Consider the following 6,000-nt stretch of genomic DNA (forward strand, 5'->3'; position numbering starts at 1 on the left):
AATATGATGGGATCCAGCAGTAAACACAAATATCAGTGATTTCTTCCAGGAGTAACCCAGCAAAAATGTACCTTCTCCTTCCATATTTATTACATACATTAAGGAAAGAAATGCATAAAACCCCATATTTCTTTTTTTCATTTTATTTCCCTGACTTTTTCCTTCAGATGTGCAGTGACATTTCAGGTAAGTCAGCAGACCAGAGCACCATTTCCCCATCGTTATGCAGAGAACAGAGGCTGCAGTTTTAAAATTTATCTTTTTTTTTTCACCAGTGACAACAAGAACAAGCAGACAATCCCATAAAGCTCCTCCGTGCCCTCTTCCAAATTCTGCTGCACCACAAATGCCAGTAAAAATAACAGTTTTCTGCTGGAATATTCCCCTGGAAGCAATGTTGAGGCTCTGGCTGCCCACAGGCACAGCCCCAAGCCATGGATGCTGCATACAAAATTTTCCTGAAGTTTGAATTTGGAAAATAAAATAAATATATTTTAAAGAATCCTCGCTAAATGAAGTCTCGTTTTTGGAAGTGTGTGGGTTTAGGGGTTTTGTATTATGATAATAATAACAATAATAGTAAAAATAATTTCATCTGGAGCAGCATATCAGAGGACTTAATTTAGGAAAGCAGCCTGTGATGAATGGGAAAGCTCCAGGGAGCACTTAGAGATCCCAAACGAGTGACCAGGAGAAAAGGAGGGCAGGAATCTGCTCTCCCAGGACGTGTGCAGAGGACCTTTTAATGCCAGTGGTGGGAAAAGCCAAACACATTCAGACCTTTAATTACTGAACTGCTCTCTTGGATCAGGCAGGCAGCGAGCAAGAGCTGGTGGTGGTGCAGCAGCAGATGAGATCTGCAGATCCCAGCTCACATCTGACTACAGGCTCAAATCTGTGGGTGCAGAATTAAAGGCTGAACTCCAACCAACTTTTAAAAGTTGCCTTTCAAGTGGTGAAAGGAGAGCCTCCACCCATTCCCCAGTTGCCTGTGATTTATCTGGGCTGAAAGCTGGCCCAGCATCATTGGCAGGTAAAGAGGCCCTCAAGCCTGGTATTCGGGGCTAGAGAGAGTTAAGGGTACTTTTCCATGTAAAGTGGGTTTGGGAAAGGAATGCCTTGAATTTTGATGATATTGGCCTGGTTCTCAGCTCCAGGGCGGTAATGCAAAGCAGCACTACTGCATTCCACTTGCCCTGCTGAGGAGCAAGGATTAACCACAAGTGAGCAGTGAAGGCAAGTGATTAAACAGCAGGGCTGCCCTCCCTGTTCCTCCCCAGCGAGGATGAACAGTGATGCAGCAAATAACAGGAGGGTTGCAACTGTCAGGCAGAAGCTGAAACATATTTAAAAAAAAATATATAAAGTAATTTTTTGTTCCTGGCTCGGGAGACTCAGACAAAAACTCTTTCCTTCACACTGGATGAGCTCTGCAGAGTCATCTCCACAGCAGGTATTTTCAGTGCTGAACTCCTGTTAAGCAGCCTTTCCAAAAGTGGGCCAGGACAATACTCACCTATCCTAATCCTAATTGTGAGCTCCTTGCAGTGGGGAGCAGAAAGCAGGATGGCTCTGGATGACATTCTGGGAAGGCTGGGCACAGCTGAAGGTTGGCAGAGGAGACTCAGCTTCTGGGCAGAAAGCTGTGAGGAGCTTTGCTCAGTGCTGTGCTCAGTCTTTCCATTCAGAGGTCCAGGCCTGAAGGCAATGCCCAAATCCTCCCTCGCCCTGCAGAGAGCCACATGCTTGTTTTCCTGGGATGGGATAACACCAGGAGCTCTGGGATGGCAATGGCTCCATAACTCAGCAGCTCAGATACTGTCTCATAGGCAGGGCTGGAGGTGGAGGAAGAAGCTTTCTCAGCCACATCCAGGTTTTAAAACATAAGTAGGACTTAGAGGGAAGCCTGCCCCAGTCCCACACAATATCCTCATGACTCTCAGCAGCTCTGCTGCTCCTCTCCCCTCCTCTGCTGGCACTCATCCTGTATGAGTGCTGTCAGCTTGTTCACCACGTCAGGCGAAACCAAACCAGATCAATCTATCCATTCTGCCAAAAGGAGAGGAAACATCTCTCATCCCCTTGCCAGCAACCAGCCGTGCAGCTCCGCCAGACTTCTCCCAGCAGCAGCCTGCACTGCAGCAAATCCTGCTCTGCTTCATCCCTGGAACCTGGCTCCACTCCATGGAACACGGCTGCTGCCCTGTGAGCTCTCCCAAGGAGACTGGGAGCAGCTGGCAGAGTCCCTGCAGCCACACAGGGGACACTGTCCTCTGCAAGCTCTGCTCCATTACTGAGGACTGTCTGAGATGCTGCTGAAAATCCCAAGTTAGCATTTGGCTCCACAGACTTGAAACAGAACAACAAAAGCTGGGTGCCATAGACCCAGCACAGTCAGGAAATGCCTAATTTTGGGGAACAAAGGACTGGCCCAGTCACTGCTCTCCTTCTGAGACTCACCTGCTCACTCCAGAAATGCTTTCCAACCCTCTGACATCACCAATGAAGCCCTCATATATTGATAGAACCACAGAGTGGTCTGGATTGGGAGGGAAGTTAAAGCCCATCCAGATCCAGACCTCTGCTATGGGCAGTTATTTTTGTCTCCAAGTGACAGACACCAGGAGAAGAGACTCTTTTCTCTTCCCTTTTCTCTTTCTCCTGTTGACATCACCACTTCAGACAAAGGCCAAGGTCTTTTGGGAACTAGCTCCTTTTTAGAGTTTAACCCTGAAGACTCTTCAGTCCTCAGGACTTTGAGACAGTCCCTGGAAAGCCTCACCCTCAGATCCTGCATTTTGATAATATTATTCTCTTACATCAATGCTCCTTCAGTTTTCCAGGTAGACACCTCTCCTGGGCTGCCAGCAGGCTGGGAATGCATCATCAGAGCTAGAGAGGAGGTGATGACTGAGGCTGTGGGGAGAGAACCATGCCAGGACAAGAATCAGGAGTGGTCTCTCTGAGTCACTGCTTCCCCCTGGCAGGATTTATCCCACACCAGGCTCCAAAGACAGGGATGCAGCCCAGCCCTTGTGCCCAGGCCCTGTGCCACATCCCTTGCTGGGCCTCTGCTGTGCCCACATGGTCACATCACCTTTGCTTGTAGCCCAAAGGGAAGGAGGTGTCCTGGTGGCCACCTTGGGGTGGCACTGAGCTGGCCCATGGCTGATGATGGCCATTTCCTTGACAGCCATTATGACTTAGATGACAATTCTCATTTCACATCCTAATTTTAATTACATTTCATGACAGGTTTCTTCCTTCTCCCTGCTTTCTGCCTGGTTACTCACGGTGAACTGAAGAGCCAAATTTCAAAATTAACTCCAGTTTCCAAATTGCCTTTCACCCTGGCTGTTAATACCATCAGTACTTTACGTTATTCCCATAGATACATGACCAGGCAAACATACATAGTCCCTGCCCTGCAGAAATTTTGGTAGAGACTTGAGATGTGACAAGGAGCAAGCCCTGACAGCGCGGGGGCCGGAGTGAATGAGGTCATGAGTCTGCAGGCACGTGCGCAGCTCCGTGGATTTCTGCTGAGAGATTAAATCATTTACTCTTCTTTTTTTGTTGTTGTTTATTTAATTATTAAACTCAGAAGAATTTCTAGCGATCCTCACGGGGTCTGGAACCACGGTTTTGATTCAGGTCTATTGCTTGTGTCTAAATTAAAAATGGAAAACAGATGGTGGGTTATGAGATGGCTGCAGCAGAAGCCGGCAATCTGCTCTGTCCCCGCGTCGGCAGGGGAGTGAGTGCTGCAATATGTGGAATCCATCCCTAGCTGTGTGTCACAGGTGTTGATCCCGTGTCTCTGCACAGAAATGAAGCAGCCAGACTTATGTCCTCCAGCCAGACTGGCTCTGAAGGTTACTTACAAAGGAAAAGAAGATAAAAGGGTTCAGTTTGTGTCCATCCCGCATCTTCACCAAACCTCAAACCCCTTAGTGCAGCCAGAATCAAAACCTGCTCTGTCTGCAGGAAATGGAAGTGGAGCTATTTCAGGTTTAAAAACTCAATATATTAAAACATTATCAAATCCTCTGTTGTGCTGTAACTGTGTCATCAACAGAGCCAAGGAGAAGGCTGGAGATAAAAGACAGGCTGAATGAAGAAACCAGTCTTTCAAGGAGCAGCAAATAAATCAGGTTAACACGTTGGGAAGGGCAGTATTGGACAACGCTTGTGAGAGGAGGTGGATTCAACTCAGGTGTGCTCCTGCAGTGAGGGACAAGGAAAGGCTGAGCTACGAGGATTTTTACATGGATATGCAGTATCTCCTTAAACAGCTTAGGGAACAAATCATAGTTCCAAAATGATTTGTGAAATCATCCAGGCCACAGAAAATCAATATTGTATGCTTCTGTTAAATACATGTTGTACACACAACTCACCTTGGCAGTGTTCATGCCTTGGGCTCCCTTTCAGACCAGTCACTCTTTTTGCAATCTCCATGTCCCAAGTTCTTGTGGTGAGCATTTGACAAGTGCTTTGGATGTGACATAAATCCCTACCCAGCCCTGCATGGGTAGCAGTCCTTTGGGAAACCTTCCCCAAACAGGCAGGAGCATTTCCTGGGCCAAGAAGAAGCAACTGCAGACTCTGAGGATGACTCTGTCCCTTTGGGCTTATTTAGCAGGAATCTTTGGAACAAGGGAGAGGAATTATGATTCTGGTGAAGGTCTGGTAAGACCAAAGTTCAGAATTCATCTCTGCCCCACTGAGACACTGCACAAGGTATTTAATTCTGCTTTTCAAGTCTTCTCTGTAAAGGAGGAGCAGTGGGATTCTTCCTCCCAAATGGAGGGAGATGCAGCAGCCAAATCATCACCACGTGGCAGATGCTGCACAAATAGGGACAGTGATTGCTACAGAGGAGTGCTTTAAGTTGAAGTCCTTTAAATCTTAGCAAATGAAGGCTGAAGTACACTTGAGGCTTGAGGAAATTCAATGCAATGTTTTCTAGAACTGTCTGTAGAGAGGGGCAGGACAGTTTCTCACCCATTGCCCTCATCAGGGCAGAGCCTGCACCGTGGATGCTGCAGAGCAGCAAAAGCTGCACACCCCTGTTTGCTGCAGTGTGAAATTAAAACTCATTTCTTGCACTTCAGGAATCATGAACTTCAGCAGGCACTCCCTGCACTCTCAGCCTGCTGAATACCTGCCAAAAAAAGAAACCTGTCATTTCTGTAACAGCATGCATCTTTTGTTTGCCATGGTATTTTTCAGGGGGAACATTGAATCTGCTTTAGTAAAAATTAACATCTGGAGATTCTCAGTTTTGAAAGAGCAGGTGATGTGTTTGGCAAAGGACAAATCCATGACAAAGAATTTAATAAAAGAGGGAGACAGGATAGCTCATGGGACCATTACTTTAAACTTCCAACTGCAGTGTGAAATGGTGCTTACCAATAGTAAATGGAGGAGTACTGCTAAATGTTAAATCCTCTGCATCACACCATTGTCTTCCTATTTACATATATATTAAAATGACCACAACTTCCCTGTTTGTGCTTTCTTGCTGGAAACATTCTGGGGAAACAAGATTATTAACGGAAAATTCATAAAACCAAGGAATCACATGGAAATATCGGAGGGCATTCTTAAAATGTGAATTCCTGACTCAGAGGCATTCCCATTTTCTCAGGAAATCTGCTCCCAAGAGTTGCCTTTGTGACCGGTGTTGGGTGTTCACACAAATACACAATATTTCCATGGTGATCCATTGCCTGGCAGCACACAGGAGCCTGCAGGGAAGGGGAATTTGAAAGTGTAAGATTGCTATAATAAATAAACAGCCAGCCAGTCTGGGGATTTCTTTTCCTTTATATATTCTTGCAAAAGTTATGATATATTTAATCTGTCTGTGAGCAACACACATAACAATTAAAAATGTCAGGTTTGAATTTCTGTTGTGTACTTGCTCTGGACAATTAAGTACCTTGGCCTTTTTACCCACAGATTGTCTGGGACAACCCAAGAATCAGATCAGGC

This window comes from Pseudopodoces humilis, chromosome 9 (genome assembly GCF_049639895.1).
Source record: "Pseudopodoces humilis isolate 2021_Gansu_Grassland_sample_001 chromosome 9, ASM4963989v1, whole genome shotgun sequence".
In the NCBI taxonomy this organism is placed as follows: domain Eukaryota; kingdom Metazoa; phylum Chordata; class Aves; order Passeriformes; family Paridae; genus Pseudopodoces; species Pseudopodoces humilis.